At 43.1% G+C, this 25734-nt stretch overlaps 1 protein-coding gene across 2 annotated transcripts in view; it reads left to right on the forward strand.

The window, feature by feature from the left end:
• Window positions 1–25734, forward strand: part of EFR3A (EFR3 homolog A) — a 648826-nt gene that overhangs the window by 86280 nt on the left and 536812 nt on the right. The gene's annotated exons all lie outside the window — the stretch shown is intronic.

Raw genomic sequence — 25734 nt, forward strand, 5'->3', positions numbered from 1 at the left:
ACTATCACCCGTGCAGCAGCGGATAAATCTTCCAAAGAGATCAACCCTGCCCATACCAACAAAAAACCCTGGTTTTCCACAGAATTAAGAAAACTCAAGCAAGACCTTCAACACAAAGAACAATGCTGGATGAAGGACCCCTCGCCCACCACACAGGCCTCCTACAGAATGGCAATGACATATTATATTATAGAGCCACCATTCCGCACAAAAAGGGACTTCTACGCCAAAAAAATACACTGATTTCTATACGACCCTAAAATATTCTCATATGTGGCAACACTCACCACCTCTATTCCTCCTACCATCCCAGAAGAAGAGGCCCAAAACAAATCTACTGAGCTGGCAATTTTCTTTAATAACAAAATCAAAAATTTACTTATCCCATCATCAACCTCCAATTCCACTTTAAACTACCAGCCGCCACCTTACCAAAACCACTCCTCAATGATGCACAAACAGCCCCTAGAATCTTTTGATCCTACATCACCCTTGGAAATTTTATTTATTTATTTATTTAACAGTTTTTTATACCGACCTTCATGGTAAATAACCATATCGGATCGGTTTACATTTAACAAGGGTAAACTGAGGTAACAATTCTGGTAAACAATAGATAACAATGGGAAAAGGAATAAGTCAAAGTTACAATCAACAAGGAATAGAATAAACTTGGAAGCTTAAAACAAGCTGGAAGGAAGATGAAGGCAGGTAGAATAAATATAAAGTGATAGATTAATTTAACGGGTTAAAGCTTATGCTTTAACCTGGAAATGCTAGTGTCCATTTTCAGGAGGAAGAGTGCCAAGGACCTTGTAAGAAGTGAGGCTCAAACTAGTGATTGTCTGGTGGATCCGGGAAGGCTTGGTGAAAGAGCCACGTCTTGAGTCTTTTTCTGAAAGTTAAGAGGCAGGGTTCCAATCTGAGATTTGATGGGATGTTATTCCAGATAGATGGGCCTGCTATTGAAAAAGCTCTGTCTTTGGTCATAGAGAGGCATGTGGCTTTAGTAGGGGGAAATTTCAGAGTGCCTTTGTGAATATCTCTAGTTGGTCTGTTAGAGGAGTGGAGTTTGAATGGGATTTCCAGGTCGAGTTGGAGTTGCTGATGGATGGTTTTGTGTATTAGGGTAATAGATTTGTACAGGATTCTAAAATTCACTGGTAACCAATGTAGGTTTCTGAGGATGGGGGAGATGTGTTCACCGCGGCTGGTGCTAGTCAACAGTCTCGCTGCCGCATTTTGTAACATCTGCAGTGGTTTGGTGGTAGATTTGGGGAGGCCTAGGAAGAGGGCACTGCAGTAGTCTATTTTGGCGAACAGTAGCGCTTGGAGGACTGTCCTGAAGTCTTGGAAAAATAAGAGTGGTCTAAGTCGTTTCAAAACCTGTAGTCTGTAGAAGCAGTCTTTAGCAGTTGTGTTGACCATTTTTTTAAGGTTTAGTCGATTGTCTAATATTGCCCCAAGGTCTCTAACGTGCGTACAGGTGATGTGAGAATTGTGTGGTGAAGGTGGAGGAAAATTGTTTTCATTTGAGGAGATGAGGAGAAGCTCCGTCTTTGAGGCAGTGAGGACCAAGTTTAAGCTGTTGAGAAGATTAGTAATGGATAGGAGGCAGTTATTCCAATAGGTGAGAGCTTTTGAGATGGATTCTGTTATAGGGATTAAAATCTGTACGTCGTCTGCGTACAGATAGTGGATTAGGTTGAGGTCTGTAAGCAGTTGGCAGAGGGGGAGGAGGTATATATTAAAGAGGGTTGGAGATTAGGAGGATCCTTGTGGTACGCCAAGGGTAGATTTTGTTAGAGGTGACTCCTTGTTATTGATTTTGACTTTGAAAGTCCTATTGCTGAGGAAGGACTTGAACCAGTTGTGGACTGATCCGGAGATGCCGATATCCTCTAGGCGATCCAGAAGGATGGCGTGGTTGACGGTGTCAAAAGCCGCCGAAATGTCTAACAAAACTAATAAAAAGGAGTGTCCTTTGTCTAACCCCATTATAATATGGTCTGTAAGCGAAATGAGAAGGGTTTCCGTGTTGCGTGATTTCCGGAAACCATATTGCGAAGGGTATAGGATCTTATGGTCCTCTAGATATTCTGTCAGCTGGGTGTTTACCAGTTTCTCTGTAAGTTTGGCAACGAATGGTAGATTGGAGATGGGTCTGAAGTTGGCTTGTACATTTGGGTCTAGATTGTGTTTCTTGAGGAGGGGCTTGAGTGAGGCAGTTTTTAGGCTGTCTGGGTAGCTTCCTTGAGTTAGAAGGCTGATAATACTTGTTAGAGGTCCTGAGATCGTGTTTGGGATGAGAAGCAGGAGTTTCGATGGGATATTATCAGCCGGATGGCTATATGGTTTCTGTCTTTTTAGAAGGGATTCAATCTCTTTGGTGGAGATTGATTCGAAGCCGTCAAACTTGGGTTTAAAGGAATTGAAATTCTCGCCTGACTTGAGAGGTGTTGTATTTGGAGGAAGGAGGGCGAGAGTATTTAGAATCTTCAGTTGAAAAAATGAGGCGAGCTCATTAGCCTTGGATAGAGCTTGTTCATTTGGAATAGGTGGCGGGGTTGATTTAGTGATTTGTGTGAAATTGAATCTATCATCAAGAAAATGAAGCCCTCGTCGCACCCAATAGTCCAAATCCCGACCAAACTCCTTCTCACAATCCCAAACACCATCGCCAAACCACTGGCCGACAACATAAACTGCTCGCTCACCCATGGAACAGTCCCGAACGCTTTAAAAACAGCCTCCCTGATACCACTACTAAAAAAAAAACCCAACTTGGACCCATCCAACCCTATAAACTTCCGCCCAATTGCCAACGTACCTTTTATAGCCAAGATAATGGAAAAACTGGTCAACTCTAGTCTCACAGACTTCCTGGACTCACACAACATTCTACACCCATCACAATTCGGATTCAGGAAATACAGAAACACAGAATCTCTCCTTCTCTCATTAACGGACAACATCCTGATGGGCCTCGACAAAGGTCAATCATACCTGCTAGCCCTTCTAGACATCTCCGCTGCGTTTGACACAATTAACCACACAATCCTCATCAACCACTTGATAGAAATAGGCATCTCAGGATCTGCACTCCGCTGGTTAAAATGTTTTCTAAGCGACAGGTATTTCAAAGTAAAAATAATCAACAAAGAATCTTCCCCCATAGCGTCCAAGCAAGGAGTACCCCAGGGTTCCTTGCTCTCCCCGACCCTATTCAACATCTATCTTCTCCCTTTATGCCAACTACTCAAAAACCTCAATCTCACCTACTTTATTTATGCGGACGACGTGCGGATCATTATCCCCATCAAGGATCGCATCTCCGACACTTTAAACTATTGGAACAGCTGCCTCCACGCTATTAACATCCTTCTCACGAGCCTCAGCCTGTTCTCAATACATCCAAAACCGAACTTCTGGTCATCTCCTCCAACGATAGTAACCCACCTGCCAGCACCACAAACATACCATCAGTAAGTCCAGTGAGAGACCTTGGAGCCACCCTAGACTCCAGAATGAACCTTAAAAAATTCATTAACACCACAAAAGAGGGCTTTTATAAACTTCAGGTCCTAAAACAATAAGACCTCTCCTTCACTTCCATGACTACAGATCTGTCCTTCAAGCCATACTATTCTCAAAAATTGACTATTGCAATGCTCTCCTGCTTGGTCTCCCGGCCTCCTCCCGGCCTTCAGATGCTGCAAAACGCAGCAGCCAGGATCCTTACTAACAAACGCAGGATGGACCACATCACACCGATACTAAAAATACTACATTGGCTTCCCATATACTTCAGAATACTCTTCAAAATTCTGACCATCATTCACAAATCCATATATCATCAATCCTATCCGCAACTCACCATACCCCTCAAATTACACTCCTCATCAAGGCCAACCAGATCTGCATACAGAGGCTCCCTCCAGGTTCCTCCTAGCAGATCCACGAAACATAACTCCATCAAAAAACGAGTGCTATCCACTGCAGGACCACATCACTGGAACTCTCTCCCACCAGACCTACGCCAGGAACATTGCCATCTCACATTCAGAAAAAAATTGAAAACTTGGCTCTTCGCCCGAGCTTATCGCTGTAGAAACCCATGGTATCCGCAAGGACCGCCACCCCTCGGTTACGTCCTCTTCCAACTTCACTAAGGATCTGCTATTCTAGAACCGCTCGCGTATATTAACTTTTCAATTGAATCTCCACTATGTAAATTTGTATTTAAGTTTACCAGAGAAGCAACCGCTCCTTGCTTAGCGGCTCTTCCATACATTTAGAATAGAAATTGTTAATCTATCCCTTTTTCTTCAAACAACCATATTCGACTTCCCTGTTTTAATGTAACTTTCGCTTCCTGTGTTAACTGGTTTCCCCCTCTTGTTTATTGTAAACCGGTACGATAAGACTTCGTCTTGAGCATCGGTATATTAAAAGAACTTAAATAAATAAATAAACAAGTGGAGTATGACACGGGATCTGTTCTGTTTAATATCTTTATGAGCGTCATTGCGGAAGGGCTAGAAGGTAAAATTTAACATTTTCTCTCCAGAATAGGATCCACACTGTCTCCTGTCAATCAACTAGTTTGTAATCCACTCCATCATCTTGGTGCCACTCCCTAGCTTCTCATTTTATTCCTGAGCCTCCTATGTGGGACTATATCAAAGAGCTTGCTGAAATTGAAGTAAATTACATCGAGCGCTTTGCCTCAATCCATTTCTCTATTTGCCTAATTAAAAAATATTAATCAGATTTGTCTGACAGGACCTTCCTGTGGTGAATCCATGCTGCCTCAGGTCCAGTAACCCACTGGATTGTAGATGATTCACTATCATTCCCTACAGCAGAGTCTACATTTTAAGGTGAGGCTATTCCAATCTGTAGTTCCCAGCCTCTCCTCTGCTACCACTCTTGTGAATCAGTGTCACTCCTGTTTCCAGGGATCTATTGAACAGGTCTTTCAACGAACTTACAAGCACATCTCTGAGCTTCCTCATATTCTGGGATGTACCTCATCTGACCCCCATGGCCTTGTTCACTTTGTTTTCCTAGTTCTTCTCATGCATTCTCTTTTGTAGACGGGATCACATCTACCCCAATATCATCCATGGTTTTGTCAACCAGCAATGGTTCATCTCCAGAGTCGTTGCAGTAACACAAACTTCGAATTTTTCTGAAATTTCAGAACAATTCCGTTCATTTTTTGGCACCCCGAACCATGATGAATTAGACAATTTTATTGAAATTATCTAATTCATTAAAAACGAATGCACATCTCTAGTCTTTAGTGATCATGGAACTGAAGTATTTGTGTAGTATTCTGCTATTTCATAATCTTTCTCCACACATTGCTCTTGGTCAACTTTCAATGTCACTATACCACCTTGTACTGTCCTCCTTCCTTTGATATATCTAAAAATGTTTTGTCATCTTGCTTTATCTCTTTAACAGTCCTTTCTTCCACCTGACTTTTTGCTTTCTTTTCGTCTTTTCCTTTACTAAGTATTCTTCCCTATCTTCCTGTTTTTGGGATCCTTTCTCCTTGAATGCTGTTCTTTTTTTCCTTTATTTTTTAAGCTACTTTGAGAACCAGATCGCTTTATTTTTCCTCTTACTCTTGTTTACTTTTCCAACATAGAGATGTATGGGCTTTGTAAGAGCTCCTTTTAATTTGGACCATTGTTGTTCCACCTCAGCCATTTTCTCCCGGACATTTTGTTGTTCTTCCAGGTATGCTCCAATTGTGATATATTTTTGAAATTCAAAACTCGGATCTTCGTGCAACTTCTCTGTATCCTGTTAACTATATTAAACCATACTGTCTGACCTTACTGTCCTACCTGGACATTAGAAACATTCCCATTTGTGAGCACCAGGTCAAGTATCACACCTTCCCTCGTGGGTTCCATTACCATTTGTTTGCGCAGAGCCCTTTGAAGAGCATCCATGTTCTCTCTCTTTCTTGTAGATTCCTCAGAAGGGACACTCCAATCCACATCTGGTCGATTAAAATCACCAACAAGCAACACTTCATCCTTCTTTTTCACTTTTTTGATGTCTTCAGTCAGATTACTGTCCAGTTCATCTATTTGTTTGATCCTAGTCTTTTATGTTGTAATGTGGTGTATTAGGTTTAGATTGACTTGTCATCCCTCCTCCAGCCATTACATTTTATGTATTGTAACTGCTACAAATGAAAAACTATTGTAACATGTTTTGTCCTCCTTTAAATCAATTGGTACCCTTGTCAGTAACTACTGTTTGTTGTAGTCTGTATTGCCTGATTATTTTGACATTTTGTGATCTCTGTAACCTAATTGTTGTAGCAATTACATTACACAGAACAACTTTAGAACATATTGTTACACACTTTGAACTCTCTAGTTGGAAAAGTGTCTCATAAATAAATAATGATGAAGTATAAACTTGGCTAGGTATTTTTAAAAAGCATGTGTGCAATTATATTATGGTACTCTGATTGTACAAGATGTTAAAAACAGAGATATATATATATGCACATGAGAGCCTCTGGTTAGAAAGTTCTAGTACAATTTTTTAACCAATATTATCTCCGATAAAGTGATCTCTAACCAGAAAAAGTTCTTTGATTTAGGCCTCTTTAATAGGTGCTAGCAGCATATTATTAAGGTCTACATCTTTTGGGGCATTCTGGTGATATGATGGAAGTATCTTTTTTTTTTTCATAATTACAATTATGGCATTATGTGGAATTATTGAGCAAATAGGGATTGAATCAGAATTTGATTATTGAACTGAAGTGATTTCTTAGATTGGAGGAGAGAAGAGATGGACTGTTTCTGACTTGCATAAGGCTCTTCAGGAGCAGACTGCCAATATCTCCTATGCAGATTTAGCAATAAAGTGGAATAGAGAATTGGATATTAATTTAATAAAAAATAAACTGGAGGAAAGCTTTATTAAAAAAACAAATAAACAAAAAACTTAGGGAGAATATGGCCATACTGGAGATGCAATAAAATTTAATTTGTAGGGCTTATATTTCTCAGGATAGGGCCTATAAAGATGTTGAATTTGGAAAGATGTGTTTGTGTTAGTCAAAATGCATGAGCTGTTTATATCTTGTTCTTCAGTGTGGATCTTTAGGCTGAAGATAACTACATTTTAGACTAAGGTCATGGGCCAAAATGCCCAAAATGACTAAAGCTAGTTTGTATCACAACATAAGAAATTGCCATGCTGGGTCAGACCAAGGGTCCATCAAGCCCAGCATCCTGCTTCCAACAGGGGCCAAACCAGGCCACAAGAACCTGGCAAGTACCCAAACACTAAGAAGATTCCATGCTACTGATGCCAGTAATAGCAGAAGCCATTCCCTAATTCAACTTGAATTCACAACGTATTTAATTTAATACCCTCGTAAGGCTTCTCTTTTTCCAGCTGATCCAGCTTCCAAGTTCAAGGTCCTTGTTATTATGTAACTTTTGGCTTCTCTGCTTTGTCTCCGCTAATTATAAAAAAGTTGTTCTTTATGTTACGTTATGTTATACTGATCTACCCCTGTTCGATGTAAACCGACCTGATAGGGTATTCAACCTTGAAGGCCGGTATAGAAAATGTTAAATAAATAAAATAAATAATAGCAGTTAATGGACTTCTCCTCCAAGAACTTATCCAAACCTTTTTTTAAACCCAGCTACACTAACTGCACTAACCACATCCTCTGGCAACAAATTCCAGACCTTAATTGTGCGTTGAGTGAAAAAGAATTTTCTCCAGTTAGTCTTAAATGTGCTACTTGCTAACTTCATGGATTGCCCCTAGTCCTTTTATTATCCGAAAGTGTAAATAATCGATTCACATCTACTTATTCAAGACCTTTCATTATTTTGAAGACCTCTATCATATCCCCCCCTCAGCCATCTCTTCTCAAGCTGAACAGCCCTAACCTCTTCATTCTTTCCTCATAGGGGATTTGTTCCATCCCCTTTATCATTTTGGTTGCCCTTCTCTATACCTTCTCTATCGCAGCTATATTTTTTTTGAAATGCGGCGTCCAGAATTGTACACAGTATTCAAGGTGTGGTCTCACCATGGAGCGATACAGAGACATTATGACATTTTTCATTTTGTTAACCATTCCCTTCTTAATAATTCCTAACATTGTGTTTGCTTTTTTTGACTGCTGCAGCACACTGAGCCATCGATTTTAAAGTATTATCCACTATGATGCCTAGATCTTTTTACTGGGTGGTAGGTCCTAATATGGAACCTAACATCGTGTAACTACAGCAAGGGTTATTTTTCCCTATATGCAACACCTTGCACTTGTCCACAGTCAGCCCAGCAAGTTTCTTATGGGTAGTAATTGCTGCTCCTTGCAGGTTATCCCCATGCTTGCTAATGATGTGCAGATATTTACGAGGAAGGCTTTCTTGATAGGGAAGAAGGTAATCTCTGCAGTGTACAAGGGATGTGGTCATGCCATCTTATTGGCATTTGCAAAATATTTATATCTGCATCATAATATGCAGATGGAAAAAATTTGCAGCCAGGGATGTTTTTGTTCAGGAAGTAACTTCTAGAAGCTTGGGAACCAAAGGCACAAAATGTTTTCAGCTACTCATAATAGAAATGATAAAAGAGGATATAGAATATGGGAAAGGAACTGGGAGAGTACTGTGTTAGAGAAGTTTGATTGTGCATTCTGGGAGAACATGGAAAATTATAGCTATTTGTGTGCTTTGTGCTTGGTGTGAATAAGAATCCAATGTATGCCATGTTTGTACTTTATTCAATACAAAGCTTAAAAATTAAAAAGATGTTGAGACTGGTTTTGGAATTTGACTAAAATATCATTCCTTCTTTGCAGATAGAATAGTCTGAATGTAGGCTTACAAATGTTCCATACAAGCTAGCATATTTAATTCATTCATCTTTCTGCCATGTACTTTCTAACCTCCTGTTCTGTCTTTTCACCTCTCTAAGATGGTCCACAAATCCCTTTTGGCTATGAAACATAAGAAACATCTAGTCTTGGAAGAGACTGCTTGAACCAAAGCCTTGGCTAATTCTTGGTGTCCTGCTTCTGCTAGACTAGCTAAACAGGATTTAAGATAGTTTGCGGTGATTTGCAGATTATTTGATGGTTTTAGTTGCTGGTATAAATATTTTATAAGAAAAAATGGAGATTAAAATCATTATGGGTGTAATCTTGTAACTGCCTGCAGTGGTATAAGTCTGCAAGTATGTTTTACCTGAAAGCTTTACACTGGGTTTGAAAGGAAAAGTACATGTGCACTTTGCTTTTTGAAAATGATCCCACCAAATCTATCTGGAATTTGTTGCCAGAGGATGTGGTTAGTGCAGTTAGTGTAGCTGGGTTCAAAAAAGGTTTGGATAAGTTCTTGGAGGAGAAGTCCATTAACGGCTATTAATCAAGTTTACTTAGGGAATACCCATTGCTATTAATTGCATCAGTAGCATGGTTTCTTCTTAGTGTTTGGGTAATTGTCAGGTTCTTGTGGCCTGGTTTTGGCCTCTGTTGGAAACAGGATGCTGGGCTTGATGGACCCTTGGTCTGACCCAGCATGGCAATTTCTTATGTTCTTATGTTCTTATCTGCATGCATTTACACTTGCTAATTTGTACATTATAGATTTTCTGGGGGACAATGCATATAGTTGTAAAAAATTCAAAAGCTTGTGTGTAAGTGCAAACCCCTTCAAAGCCCCCGACCCCAGGAATGCCTCCATCACTGTGAGTAAAAGTACATGCATACAGGTCATACGGGCTTACTTTTACCTATGTATTGGGCGGGCAAATTTGTAAAAGCTCATTTCCTTGGGTAAAGCACTGTTTTATCAGCAAAAATGGCTTTGAAAATTACCTTTCCTGTGGTCAGTCTATGAGACTGATTTAATGTGCAAATCATTTGTTTCTAATATCAAAAGTTCTGTTGATGAAAAGAAAATCAGATTAAGGATATGCCCTGCCTGATAGGAATGTGTATTAAGAACATAAGAAGTTGCCTTACTGGGTCAGACCAAGGGTCCTTCAAGCCCAGCATCCTGTTTCCAACAGTGACCAGTCCAGGTTTCAAGTACCTGGAAGTGCCCAAACAATAAATAGATCTCATGCTACTGATGCCGGTAATAAGCAGTGGCTATTCCTTAAGTCAACTTGATTAATAGCAGTTTATGGACTTATTTTCCAGGATCTTATCCAAACCTTTTTTAAACCCACTTGTACTATCTACCTTAACCATATCCTCTGGCAATGAATTCCTCAGCTTAATTGTATGTTGAGTGAAAAAGAATTTTCTCCGATTTGTTTTAGATGTGCTACTTGCTAACTTGCCCCCTAGTCCTTCTGTTATCTGAAAGAGTAAATAATCAATTCACATTTACCCATTCAAGTCCTTACATGATTTTATAGACCTCTATCATATCCCCCCTCAGCCGTCTCTTCTCCAAGCTGGTCAGCCCTAGCCTTTCCACATAGGGGAGCCATTCCACGCTGTTTATCATTTTAGGTTGCCCTTCTCTGTAACTCCTCTATATCTTTTTTGAGATGCGGCGACCAGAATTCATGGTGTGGTCTTACATGGAGCGATACAAAGGCATTATGACAATCTCCATTTTATTCACCATTCCCTTCCTAATAATTTCTTACATTCTGTTTGTTTTTTTTGACCGCACTGGCACACTGAGCCAATGATTTCAATGTATTTTCCACTATGATGCCTAGATCTCTTTCCTTAGTGGTAACTCCTAACATGGAACCTAACTGGTAGATTTAAAAAATGTGCGCGTAAAAAACGGGGGTTACACGTGTGGCTGGGCCTTGTGTGTGCCGCACGCATTTTCAAAGCGGCGGTCCGAGGGGCGGGGCTGGAGGCGGCTGGTACAGCCGCCATTTGCTGCTGTGCCGGGGAAGAGCATGCCGGCATGTGGCCAGCTTGCACAAGTTGCTTCTGCACCAACGGAGCAGTAAGCAACAAGACAACAACAAAAAGAAAGGTATGAGACAGGGTTTAGGGGGCTGGGGAGGAGAGGGGAAGAGGGAGGGAGTATGGGTGGGGGGGGGGGGGGTAGGTAAGTTCCCTTGCAGTTCGCTCCTTAATTGGAGTGGACTGGGAGAGGCCTGATCTCATCGGCGAATGTACTTTTATAAAATTAGGCCCCCCTGCGAGCCCCACCCGCACAAGCATGGCCCACGGATTTTATAATATGTGCGTGCTGGCGCGAGTGTTACAAAATCAGTGTGTCCATGTGCGTGCGCCGGGAAGTGCGTTCACCTTTTAAAATCTACCTCTATTTATGTAACTACAGCATGGATTATTTTTCCCCATATGTATCACCTTGCATTTGTCTACATTAAATTTCATATGCCATGTAGACACCTAATCTTCCAGGCTTGCAAGGTCCTCCTGCAATTTATCACAATCCACTTGTGATTTAACAACTCTAAATAATTGTGTGCCATCTGCAAATTTGATCATCTCATTGTCATACCCCTTTCCAGATCATTTATAAATATATTTAAAAGTACCAGTCCAAATACAGATCCCAGAGGCACCAGTTTACCTTTTTACACTGAGAAAATTGACCATTTAATCCTACTCTCTGTTTCCTGTCTTTTAACCAGTTTGCAATCCACAAAAGGACATCTCTTCCTATCCAACTAATTTTGTTTTCTTAGAAGCCTTTCATGAGGGACTTAGTCAAACGCCTTCTGACAATCCAGTTACCCCACAGCTATCTGTTCACCTTTATCCACATATTTATTAACCCCTTCAAAAAAAAAAATGAAGCAGATCTATGAGGCAAGACTTTCCTTCAGTAAATCCATACTGGCTGGATCCCGCTAAACCATGTCTGGCTGTCCTGTGATTTTTTTTTTTTTTAAGAATAGTTTCCATGATGTTTCCCGGCATTGAAGTCACCCCTGGAGTGCTTTTTAAATACTGAGGTTATATGAAAAAATGCAGGTTAAAATCATCCATTGTACCTTTTAGTCTTTGGGTACAATGGATGATTTTAATGATAGGTTACATATTACTAGTAACAGGTCTAAAATTTCATTTTGAGCTCTTTCAGAACCCTGGTGTGTTTACCATCCTGTCCAGGTAATTTCCTACAGTTTGTCCATCTGGTCTTCTATATGTTAGAACATAAGAAATTGCCATGCTGGGTCAGACCAAGGGTCCATCAAGCCCAGCATCCTGTTTCCAACAGAGGCCAAACCAGACCACAAGAACCTGGCAATTACCCAAACACTAAGAAGATCCCATGCTACTGATGCAATTAATAGCAGTGGCTATTCCTTAAGTAAACTTGATTAAATAGCCGTTAATGGACTTCTCCTCCAAGAACTTATCCAAACCTTTTTTGAACCCAGCTACACTAACTGCACTAACCACATCCTCCGAACTTTATTGTGCGTTGAGTGAAAAAGAATTGTCTCCAATTAGTCTTAAAGTGCTACTTGCTAACTTCATGAAATGCCCCCGAGTCCTTCTATTATTCGAAAGTATAAATAACCGAGTCACATCTACTCGTTCAAGACCTCTCCTGATCTTAAAGACCTCTATCATATACCCCCTTAGCTGTCTCTTCTCCAAGCTGAACAGCCCTAACCTCTTCACTTTCAACCCATATCCAGCATAGCTCTCTGCTTCAACGGCAGGTGAGAAGAAAAACGGATACTTCACTCATATCCAGCATAGCGCTCTGCTTCAACGGCAGGGGAGAAGAAAAACTGATACTTCACGCATATCCAGCATAGCTCCCTGCTTCAACGGCAGGGGAGAAGAAAAACTGATACTTCATGCATATCCAGCATAGCTCCCTGCTTCAACGGCAGGGGAGAAGAAAAACGGATACTTCACGCATATCCAGCATAGCTCCCTGCTTCAACGGCAGGGGAGAAGAAAAACTGATACTTCTCACATATCCAGCATAGCTCTCTGCTTCAACAGCAGGGGAGAAGAAAAAAGGATTCACACTCACAAAGCGGGGGAGTAGCTGGCTTGTTACGGCGGTTCCTACCCCAAACCAAATAAGCCTGATACTTCACTTTCAATGCATTTCCAGCATAGCTCTCTGCTTTAACGGCAGGGGAGAAGAAAAACTGATACTACACGCATATCCAGCATAGCTCCCTGCTTCAACGGCAGGGGAGAAGAAAAACAACCAATAAGGGCTGCATAACATAGTCTGGGTAAAACAAATAAGCATGGGTGTAGCTTGCTTATTGCGGCAGTTACTTCCCCTACTACCCCTAACTAATCAAACTTGATATTTCACTTGGATGCAGCTCCATCACTGCTCTCTACATTAATGGTGGGGGTGGAAGGGAAATAGAACCAAAGAGCTAAGAGAAACAGATAAGTATGAGAAAAAATGTGTGAAGCTTGCTGGGCAGACTGGATGGGCCGTTTGGTCGTCTTCTGCCGTCATTTCTATGTTTCTATGTTTCATAGGGGAGCTGTTCCATCCCCGTTATCATTTTGGTTGCCCTTCTCTGTACCTTCTCCATCGCAACTATATCTTTTTTGAGATGCGGCAACCAGAATTGTACACAGTATTCAAGGTGCAGTCTCACCATGGAGCAATAAGGAGGCATTATGACATTTTCAGTTTTATTAACCATTCCCTTTATAATAATTCCTAACATTCTGTTTGCTTTTTTGACTGCTGCAGCACACTGAGCCAACGATTTTAAAGTATTATCCACTATGATGCCTAGATCTTTTTCCTGGGTGGTAGCTCCTAATATAGAACCTAACATCGGGTAACTACAGCAAGGGTTATTTTTCCCTATATGCAACCCCTTGCACTTGTCCACATTAAATTTCATCTGCCATTTGGATGCCCAATCTTCCAGTCTTGCAAGGTCCTCCTGTAATATATCACAATTCGCTTGTGATTTAACTACTCTGAATAATTTTGTATCATCCGCAAATTTGATAACCTCACTCATCGTATTTCTTTCCAGATCATTTATATATATATATATTGAAAAGCACCGGTCCTGAGGCATTCTATTGTTTACCCTTTTCCAATTGACCATTTAATCCTACTCGCTGTTTCCTGTCTTTTAATCAGTTTGTAATCCACGAAAGGATTGTTCACCGTGATTTGTTTCAGTTTATCTGAATCATCACCCTTGAAAGCAATTTCCAGAAGGGTTATCTCCCTAACATCCTCAAAAATAAACACCGAAATGAAGAATTAATTTAGCAGTTCCGCAATGGCATTATTTTCTCTTTAACCCCTTGTTTATCTAACCGATCCTACTGACTTCCTCGTGGGCTTCCTGCTTCTGATAGAGTTTAAAAAGTTGAATTTTTGCTTCTACAGCCAACTTCTTTTCAAATTTTCTTAACCTGTCTTATCAATATTTTACATTTAACTTGCCAATGCTCTTGCTTTTTCTTATTTTCTTCAGATGCAATTTATGAAGGATAATCTTTTTGCTAAAATAGCCTCTTTCACCCTGCCTTTTAACTATGGTGGCTATCGTTTGGAAGGCCTTATAGCTTTTTTAATGCATGGACTACATCTGGACTGTGCTTCTAAGATTGTTATTTTTAAACAATGTCCACGCCCATTATACACTCTTAACCTTTGTAGCCACACTTTTTCATTTTTTCTATTTTCTTCATTTTATCAGTTTCCCTTCTGAAAGTTTAGTACTAGATTTGTAAATTATAGTCCCCCTTCCAGTCATTAATTTAAATTTGATCTTATTATGATCACTATTACCAAGTCGCCCCATCACCTTTACCTCTCACCAAATCATATGATCCACTAAGAATTAGATCTAAAATAGCTCCCTCTCTGATCACTTGCTGAACAAATTGCTCCATGAAGCAGTCATTTATTCCATCCAGTAACTTGATCTCTCTAGCATGTCCTGATGTTTCACTTACCCAGTCAATATTGGGGTAACTGAAAGATCCCATTATTAGTAAACTGCCAAATTGGTTAGTTTCTCTATCAGCATTTCATCATCCTTCTTATCTGATTGGCCAGTTGGACAGTAGTATACTCCTATTGCTATACTCTTCCCCAACACACATGGAATTTTTGTTTGTAGAAATCCCATTGTGCATTTAGGGGCAGATTTTCAAAGGGGTACGCGCGTACCCCCTGAAAACCTGCCCCAACCCCCCCCTGCGCGCGCCGAGCCTATGTTGAATAGGCTCGCGGTATGCGCAAGCCCCTGGGATTTGCTAGGGGGCGTATTGGGGGGGAGGGTGCGATGTTCGGGGGTATTCTGCCGGCCCAGGGGTGTGGCCGCGGCCTCTGGACCAGCCCCCGGATGGGAAAATGGTGCGCCGGCAGCCGGCCCGGTGTGCGCAAGTTACGCCTGCCTTGGGCAGGCATAACTTTATCAACAAAGGTGTGTGTGTGTGTGGGGGGGGGTTAGGTAGGGGAAGGGAGGGGAAGGTGCGGGGGGGTTGGAAGGAAAGTTCCCTCCGAGGCTTCTCCGATTTCGGAGCGGCCTCGGAGGGAACGAAGGCAGGCTGCGCAGCTCGGCGCGTGTAGACTGCCGATTTTGCACAGCCTTGTGCGCGCTGACCCCGGATTTTAAAGGATACGTGCGGCTACGTGCGTATCTATTAAAATCCGGTGTACTCTTGTTTGCGCGGGCGTACTTTATTAAAATCTACCCCTTAGTCTCTTGTAGGATCTTTATCCTGTTGGACTGTATGCCATCCTAGACATTCAGCACTATTGCCCCCCCCCCCCCCCCACTAAGTTGATTCTCCCTGTTCTTGTGATATAATGTTTACCCTGGGATAGCAGGGTATAGCAGTGTCCCATTGATTGTTCTCCTCCTATCAGGTCTCAGAGATGCTAATTAAGTATTTCATCATTCACTGCTATACACTCTGACTGTACCATCTTACTTCTTAGACTTCTGATATTGGCATGTAGACATTTCACAGTGTGTGTTTCTTTGTGTTAACCTGCTTTTCAGTTGACAGGGATAGTATTGAACCTTTTAGCTCAAGTAATTATTTACACTTAGGCTCATGGATTACTTTTGCTTTTCTTGGAATCTCTCTGTTGGGATGCCCTAACTCTTCTGTTTCACTAGTATCCTTCGAAGATACCTCCTTCTGAGCTATGTGCTGCTGAGCGAGTATCTGTTTTCTTCCTTATTCTCAATTAAAATCGGCTCTACCTCCTTTTTAAAGAATAGCACCAGCAGCCTGAGTCTACCCTGGTTAAGGGGACGTTAGTAAAAGACTCCTCTTTCTCCAAAGGTTTGCCAAGTTCCTTACAAAACTGAATCCCTCTTCCCTGCACCATTGTCTCATCCACACATTGAAACTCTGGAGCTCAGCCTCTCTTGTGATCTGCGCGTAGAATGGGGAACATTTCAGAGAATGGTATCCTGAAGGTTCTGGATTTCAACTTTCTTAAAAGCCTAAATATAGCTTTCAGAACCTTCTTCACACATTGTCCTATGTTGTTGGTGTTCAAATATACCACGACAGCCAGCTCCTTCCCAGCACTATCTAAAATCCTAAGTAGGTGCAGCGTGAAATCTGCCACCTTCGTACCAGGCAGGCAAGTTACCAGGCAATCCTCATGTCCAGCAGCCATTCAGCTACCTACATTCCTAATAATGAAATCATCAACTATGATGGTTGACCTAACCCTTCCCTCCTGGAAGATTCATCCACTTTGCAGGAGGATAATGCATCACCTGGAGAGCAGGTCCTTGCTATAAGATCACTTCCTGCTACACCAGGTTGATGCTCTCCAAGGCAGCACGAGGCCTGCCAGATTGGCGTTAGGACTTGCCTACTATGTCCCTGAAGATCTCCTCTATATACCTCCTCATTCTGAATCTGCTCCTCAAGGACTGCCATTCTGGCCTCCAGAAATCGGACTTGTTCTCTGAGAGCTGGGAGCTCTTGCCCCGGGTGCATACATACTACGTCTCACTGGCAGGTAAAAAATGCAGAAGACTGGAAGGGTCTCCTCTTATTGCTGTATAGTTGCCTTTTTCTTAATTTTGTTGTGTTCTTAGTTAAGTTTAGGTTGCTAAAGGAGTAGGAATGCTTAAATTAGAGTCCTTTAAATTTATTGGTGTATTCGCTATTAATTTGGTAGTGACCTGCAAGGGGATAATTGAACTCTTGATATGGGCTGGGGCAATCCTGTGTTGTAGATAAAAACCTGTTTGAGTTTTACTGTTAGTGTCTCTTGCCTATAAAGCAAAGGATGAGCTAGGGGTTGGGGGACTGAGGGAAAGACACACACTAGCTATGTTTTGGCTTGCTTATGTTATCAGATATACACACAAACTCTAAACTATTACTCACTTTATCTGATTTAGACCCATTCCATGTATTGATTATTTAAAAAAAAAAAAAAAAAAAAAAAAAAAAAGGCAAAATAAAATGTACTTCCTGACCTGGGCATTCTGATTCTATATGCCAATTGAAATTTCTAAGAATTATCAAATTGGGACATTTCAGGGCAATGGTAGCAATAATCTTCAATAATTCTGTAAGTGGTATACTCTTCTCCCTGGAAGCACTATAGTAGTCTAAAGTGATTTTAAACAAGAGGCGTTTTTGAGTTTTGTACTTGAAATACAAGTTTTGAGACCACCAGGCTTTCTTGGAAGATAACAAATACTCCTCCACCCATACCTTTCAGTCTTGGGAACATGACACACAAACCTTGAAGACCACAGGAGTTAGACAATCCTCATTTCAGTATTCAGCCAAGACTCAGTTATACAAGGGAAATCAGTCTATCTGCTACTAGATCAATCAACTATAGCAGCTTACCTTTGTGCTCATTAATCTTGCTTGCTTAGAATTTCATATAGAGAGATGCTTGTCAAGCATATCAGGTAAATAGATCAAATTTGATTTCTTGCTACCTATTTTGACTCTCCAGTTAGCAGCAGCAAAGTCTGATGCACTTATACATATTCTCATGCTTAAATTTGCTCCTGCCCATTACTAGTTGTATTTGTTGTCCTAGGCAAAAGATTTATTGTATGCTACAAACTGAAGATAGAAACTAACATACAAAAATTTGACTGCTGAGTGCTGTTTGTCATAGGACACAGTTGCTTATTTGAAACAAATGTTCTCAGTGAGCAACAAGATAATCAGCTACAAATGCCCATTCACCTCCCCATTTTTAGACCTGGCTTGCTTTAATGAGTGGGGCTTGGATGGGATGGAAGGTCCTGTGTGACAGCAGCTGGGTGAAAGGTCCTGCACATTCCTGAAAAAATGTAGGCTTTTCCAGAGTTCTCTACAAAATGCCTTGCATTGGATGACATCCTGAATTGTGTTGCTATGATCCTGATGATATAGAGAACACATTGCAGGTAAGCAACTTTGTTATATTGAGGACTATAAAACTATTTTTGCAGGTTGTTTAATTTTAGTACAACCATTTTTCCAACCAATGGGTATGTGTTAAGTTTTATTTGTTTCATCATCGTTTTTTTTCTTATATGTATTGACATTTTTAAATTACATTACAAGAAACAAATCTTGATTGGAAAAGGTTCAACATTTACAATTATAACAAATGAATACACAAATTGTAGATAGGGATCTTCATTTTCAGTCCCCCCCCCCCCCCCCCACCATGGAATTTCAATGTATTAGCCAAAAAATTTTTTTTGGTTATAGCATTGAAGTAAAATAAAAAAACCTAAAAACTACTTAATTATTGAAAACTAAACTTCAGTCCACAAAAAAGATGAAATCTAATTTACCATATCCGCAAGAGACAGAAATAAGGAAAATATGTACAGAAAAAAAACAAAACAAAATGCAGGCTATCTACTAGATAAATGAAGCTTGACAGATGTGCCGCAAATGTGCAGTAGAGAGCAACTCTACCGCCCATGCGCGGGCAGCACGTCTGTCAGAGCTTGTAACTTTAGAGGAATTGACAAATATTCATATTTCAATGAAAGATCAGTATTGGAGATAAAGTTTCCAAAAATGACCACTTTAATAAATCACAAGGTCCGCTTCTGAACCAAGTTTTCTCCCAGGACAAGCAGGATGGTAGTCCTCATATATGAGTGACATCATCAGATGGAGCCCTGTCACGGAACACTTTTGTCAACGTTTCTAGAAATTTGACTGACACACTGAGCATTACCGGCATGCCACTAATCCTGCAGCCACCAGCGGTCCCGTGCAGCAGTTGCCTCATGGTTTAGGAGCTCTGAGAAATTTCTCACAACTTTCCTCACGGAACTATTTGAAGAATATCTTCTCAAAAAATCCCTCACCGGAGTCCCCCATTGCGCTCCGTTCCCTTTGACGCTCGGTAAGTGTTTTTTCTGGTACTTACGGTCTGTTCCCGGCGGCTTACCGCTTCGGTGCCTGACAGGCCCCGACCATGCGCCCACCAAATTTTAACATGGCGACCGGGTTTAGGAAATGCTTCGAGTGTCCAAGAACCATGTCCATAATGGACCCGCATGAAGTATGTGTTTTGTGCTTAGACCCTTCACACAATGTTCGTCGATGCTCTAGTTATGCACAAATGACCCCCAAAGGCTGTCGCGCTCGCCTGGACAAAATAGAGCAGTTGTTTGCTTCAAAACATACTGCTCCATTGATGCCAGTTCAAGCTCCATTGACCTCGGAGATGATTCGCCAGAAGCATCGTGGACAGGGTGACCATCTTTCACAGACTCCATCGAGGACATCGGCGTCATCGTCCTCGGTGCCGGGGAAAGACTGGACCGAGCACCTAGGGAAACATAGAACCGGCACCTGTCGTCCCCGACTTGTACTGGCACCGATACTGCAGCGGCATAGACTTCCATTGAGCCACCTGCAAAGAGGGCCCAGGGAGAGGAGCCCCCATCCTCTTCTGGACATGGGACCCTTAGGCGTTCCATACCAGTGCCAGGCACCCGAGCCTCCATGGGCCCCTGTGGAGGCTCCGGTTATGCCTAGCCTGCCTCCTACCCCAATCGCTGAGTCACCCATGCCGGCTTCCCATGAGGAATTGAACCGTATGGTCCAAGAGGCAGTGCTAAAAGCCTTATGAGGCTTCCAGTTGCCGCCGGCGCCGGCTCACATACTGGTCCCGGAACTGGCTTCCTCTGATGGCACCGCTCCTCGAGCACCTCAATACGCTCATTGGTGCCTTATCGACTCCTCTTCCACAGGACACGTTGGCATCGAGTCGTCTATCGAGGCCTCCGTAGGTCCCGATTCCAGTACCGGGTTCCTCAGGAGGAAGGATCGATTCCCGGCCATGTCCCTCAATGGGAACAGTCGATGCTGGAGCTCATGCCAGGGCCATCAGGGCTACCGGTACCCAAGCGCACCTTATCTGCCCCGATGCCCTTGATGCTGGCACAGATTCCATTGATGCCTTCCCACTCTCTCAGCTTTGGCATGCTTCCTTCATCGGGAGCTCCACTGGGAGAAGTAGAAAGTCCTTATAATCCATGGGACGAAGCATCCTCAGATGATTCATCACGGACATCCGAGGACTTGCTCTCAGAGCCTTCACCACCGGAGGAAAGGGGAAGATCTTCTGCAGAAGACCTCTCCTTTACCAGTTTTGTCAAAGAGATGTTTGATACTATACCTTTTTCATTGTTTACAGAGGAAGATGCTCACCCTAAGATGTTGGAGGTCTTACAATTTGTAGATGCTCCAAAAGAAATAATGGCAATACCGGTGCATGAAGTTCTTTTGGACCTCATGCAACGCCTGTGGGAACATCCAGGTATGGTACCCCCAGTCAATAGAAAGACAGATGCTACTTACCTGGTCCAACAAACCTCAGGTTTTCAAAAAAGTCAGCTGCCCCACCACTCTGTAGTCATGGAATTAGTCAGAAAAAGGCTAAACGATCGTGTCCATATTCCTCTGCTCTTCCCGGTAAGGAACAGAAGGCGTTGGAGCATTGGGTCAAAGAATTTTCCAAGGGTCCATGTTGATATCGCGAATTGCAGCATATTAATTATACATGACCCAATATACCAGAAATCTCTGGAAACAAGTCCAGGAAGTTGCGGAGATGTTGACCCAACAACAAAAAGCTTTATCCTCCATCCTACAAAAAGGAATGGAAGCAGGTAAACATGAAGTCAGAACTGCCTACGATTCTTTTGAAACAGTATCCAGAGTCTCTGCAGCGGGCACCAGTGCTAGACGCTGGGCCTGGCTTAAGGCCTCAGACCTACGCCCGGAAGTGCAGGACAAACTGGCAGATCTACCCTGTTCTGGAGATAAACTGTTCGGGGATAAGATCCAGGACACAGTGGTCCCAGTTAAAGGACCATTATGAGATCCTGCGCCAGTTGTCAACTGTCTCCCTTGATGTTCCCTCCATAGCCCGCAGGGTCATGTGTAGAGAACCCAAGAAACAATTCTACAGGCCATGCAGATATTACCCTCCTGCATCCCGTGCACGACCGGCTCGGGCACCTCAGAGGGGACATGTGCGCCAAGCTAGAACATCTAGACCACAGCCAGCTCCAAAAGCTGGCCCCGCATCTGGATTTTGACTTTTTCCCAGAGAGCAGCAGCCATATTCCATTGGGGGAGGCTGCCTGTACCACTTTGCAACAAATTGGCGTCCAATCACTACAGACCAGTGGGCATTCTCCATCGTAACCCACGGTTGCCGTCTAAAGTTTTCAAAAATACCCCTGGTCTTCCCACCCAATTCATCCTGGAGTTGGGACGACCACACGGGAAAACTCGAGTCAGAGCTCTCAACCCTTCTGATGATCAGAGCCGTGGAACCAGTTCCACCGAATCAGCGGGGAAAAGGGTTCTACTCCAGATATGTCCTAATTCCAAAAAAGACCGGCGGCCTCCGGCCTATTTTGGACGTCCATGCCTTGAATACATTTCTTTGCAAGGAACAGTTCAGGATGGTATCCCTGGGCACCATGCTTCCTCTACTTCAACAAGGGGATTGGCTCTGCTCTCTGTACCTTCAAGACGCATACGCCCTTATTGCAATCTCCCTGCCTCATCGCAAATATCCGTGATTCGTGGTGGGTCATAATCACTACCAATACAAGGTACTGCCATTTGGCCTAGCCTCGGCGCCTCGAGTCTTTACGAAGTGCCTGGCAGTCGTGGCTACGCAGTTCCATTGCAGTGTGGCGTATACATTTTTCCATACCTGGACGACTGGCTCATAAAAAGCCAGTCAAAACAAGGAGCTCTCGACTATCTGTCTCACCATAAGGCTTCTAAACTCATTGGGATTTCTAATAAATTACCCCAAATCCCAGTTGACACAGTCTCATCTTTTCCTTTATAGGAGCAGACCTAGACATGACACTGTCCAGAGCATTCTTACCCAACGATCGTGCAATTACATTGTCCAACCTTGCCAGCTTTATCCGCCGTTGGGAAAAAAGCCTCAGCTGGCCAGCTACTCAGGTTGCTTGGCCACATGGCATCAACAGTTTGTCACCCCTATGGCACGCCTTGCCATGAGAGTGACCCATTGGACTCTAAAACCCCAGTGGCGACAAGTTACTCAACTACTGTCATCCTTTGTACACATAACCAGCCAGCTTCGTCTGTTCCTTGCCTGGTAGACACACAAAGCCAACTTACAAGTGGGTCTTCCTTTCCAGCAACTGGCTCCTCAGGTGACCTTAACTATGGACGCCTTCAACCTTGGACGTGGGCTCCCCAACCAGGTTGGGGAGCCCACGTCCAAGGCCTTCAAACTCAAGGGACTTGGCCAACAGCCGAAGCAACCCATCAAATCAACTTTCTGGAGCTTCGAGCGTTGCGGTATGCTCTTTATGTATTTCCAACATTTATGCCTCTCCAACAAAGTTGTCCTGATTCAAACAAACAACCAAGTTGCAGTGTGATACCTGAACAAACAAGGGGGCACAGGCTCTTATCTGCTCTGCCAGGAGGTGGCTCAGATTTGGGCCTGGGCCCTGTTGTATTCCATTCTTCTGCGAGCCACTTATCTAGAGGGCACTCAAAATGCACTGGCAGACAGCCTCAGACGACATTTCCAGCCCCACGAATGGTCTCTGCATCCCTCTGTTGTGAGCAGAATCTTCCACCTGTGGGGTCATCCGACCATCGACCTCTTTGCGTCCAGTCAGAACCACAAAGTGGAATGCTTCTGCTCCCTGGCAAGGGACCAGCATGCACCAGCCAGGGATGCCTTCGCCCGTCCCTGGAACAAAGGCCTGCTTTATGCGTATCCTCTAATTCCGCTAATAAGCAAGACTCTCATGAAGCTACAACAGGACTGGGGCTTAATGATTCTCATAGGCCCGTATTGACCGCGCCAAATTTGGTTTCCCATAATTCTCGACTTTTCTGTCCAGGACCCCATTTGCTGGACACGTTGCCCAACCTCATAACATAGACTCACGGCAAGTTACGTCACCCGAACCTCCAGGCCCTCTCTCTGATGGCCTGGATGTTGAAAGGATGATACGTCTCTTGAAAGTTTGAGTGGTTGTAGTATCTCAAGTCCTAGTAGCTTCATTGAAGCCTTCCACACAGAAATACTACCGCTCTAAATGGAAGAGATTTACCTTGTGGTGCATACAGAAGGGCTTGGATCCCTTTTCTTGCCCCACATCGAGTCTGTTAGATTAACTCTGGCACCTCTCGGAATCTGGTCTCCAGACATCATCTATCTGAGTGCACCTTAGTGCCATCTCTGCTTACCATCAAGTGATAGGGGATGCCCCGATAATGGCTCAACCCCTGGTGAGTCGCTTCATGAGAGGCTTATTACAGCTTAAGCCTCTTCTACGGCCACCGGTTGTGGCTTGGGACCTCAATGTCGTACTTGCACGGCTCATGCACACTCCTTTTGAGCCCTTGCACTCCTGCAAACTCAGATACCTTACATGGAAAGTACTTTTGCTAGTAGCCATCTGCTTGCAGGGTAAGTGAGTTACAGGCCCTTGTGACTTATTCACCTTACAACAAGGTTCCTCCATGACCAGGTGGTTATATGCACTCACCCTAAATTCCTTCCTAAGATTTCCATTTAAATCAATCCATAGTCTTGCCCACTTTCTTTCCAAGACCTTGCGCTCACCCGGATGAGCGAGCTCTGCACACCTTGGACTGTAAGCGCGCTCTTGCATTTTACTTAGACCGCACTACAGCCCACAGGAAGTCCACCCAACTCTTTGTATCTTTTGATAAGAAAAAACTTGGGAATGTGGTGGGCAAACTAATGCTGTCAAACTGGTTGACAGACTGCATTGCATTCTGTTACCAGCAAGCAAGCCTTCCATTACAGGGACGAGTGAAGGCACACTCAGTCAGAGCAATGGCAACGTCAGTAGCACACTACCGTTCAGTACCGATTGCCGACATCTACAGGGCTGCGGAATGGAGCTCTCTCCACACCTTCGTAGCTCACTACTGCCTGGACAAGGCTGGATTATAGGATTCCGTCTTTGGCCAGTCTGTCTTAAGAAATTTGTTTCCAGTGTAGGAACCCAACATGTCCTACCTCGACCCACTGTGAATTTCAGGCCGCCTCATCCTTGCCAACCTCACCCCAGTTGTTGTGCCTGTTGCACATGTTCGGTGCTGCTTGGCCTCATATGTATGACTCAGCCTGTAGCTTGCTATTCACCCATATGTGAGGACTATAGCATCCTGCTTTTCCTGGGAGAAAGCAGAGTTGCTTACCTGTAACAGGTGTTCTCCCAGGACAGCAGGGTGTTAGTCCTCATGAAACCCGTCTGCCACCCCACAGAGTTGGGTTCGCTTACGTTTTATTTTATTTTTCGCTCATACCTTTGCTACAGAAGAGACTGAAGGGGGACCCCTGGTGGCTGCAGAGTAAGTGGCATGCCGGGCATGCTCAGTGTGCCAGTCAAAGTTCTAGAAACTTTGACAAAAGTGTTCCGTGACAGGGCTCCATCTGATGATGTGACCCATATGTAAGGACTAATATCCCGCTGTCCTGGGAGAACACCTGTTACAGGTAAGCAACTCTGCTTTCCAAACTTTCCAATGTTCTGTGAAGAATGACATTGTCTTTCATAATAGCACTTCTGGAATCTTCCATCTTTTTGCAACTTAATTCAGTTTTGCCAGTTTGAGGCTTAAGTTCTTTTATGTCCTTTTGAAAACCATCTTCTTTGATCTTAATATCTTGTATCTGATCTTTCAGTTGAGCAATCTGAAAAGAAAGTTGTTTCCCCATATTAGAAATAGCCATCCTGGGTATCCCCTGATGGCTGCTCCAACTCAAGTTTACCATTTAAAAAACAAATTTGGAAATGTACATAGATTGTAGTGTTCATACTCCCCACCCCACTCACTCCAAAGTTCTGTGTGACTTGTAGAATACTAGTCTTGAATCCCACCAACACATTATTCCACTGGAAGCACCCAGTTGCCATCGCTGTCCTGCCCTTTACCGATCCTGGGACATCAAGCTAAGTACCATCACTGTGAAATCTTTCGACTCGCTTAATCACTGGTTGAAGGGTGAGTGTTGTGACACCCTACCCCCTCCCCTCCCTCTGGAGACCAGCAAAGCCTCAAACTCCAATGATGAACTGTCTTCAGGTGTTCCGAATAATCCTCTCATCTTGGCAACACAACTACAGATACCTGGGGAGCAGATGCCTGCATCCTTGCTGAAGGCAGGAAGGTGTCAGTCAGATGAGAGATTGCTGCTGGCACAGGTCCAAATGAGGAAACCTGCAACTCCCACTTTCCTT

This window comes from Rhinatrema bivittatum, chromosome 2 (assembly GCF_901001135.1).
Source record: "Rhinatrema bivittatum chromosome 2, aRhiBiv1.1, whole genome shotgun sequence".
NCBI lineage: Eukaryota > Metazoa > Chordata > Amphibia > Gymnophiona > Rhinatrematidae > Rhinatrema > Rhinatrema bivittatum.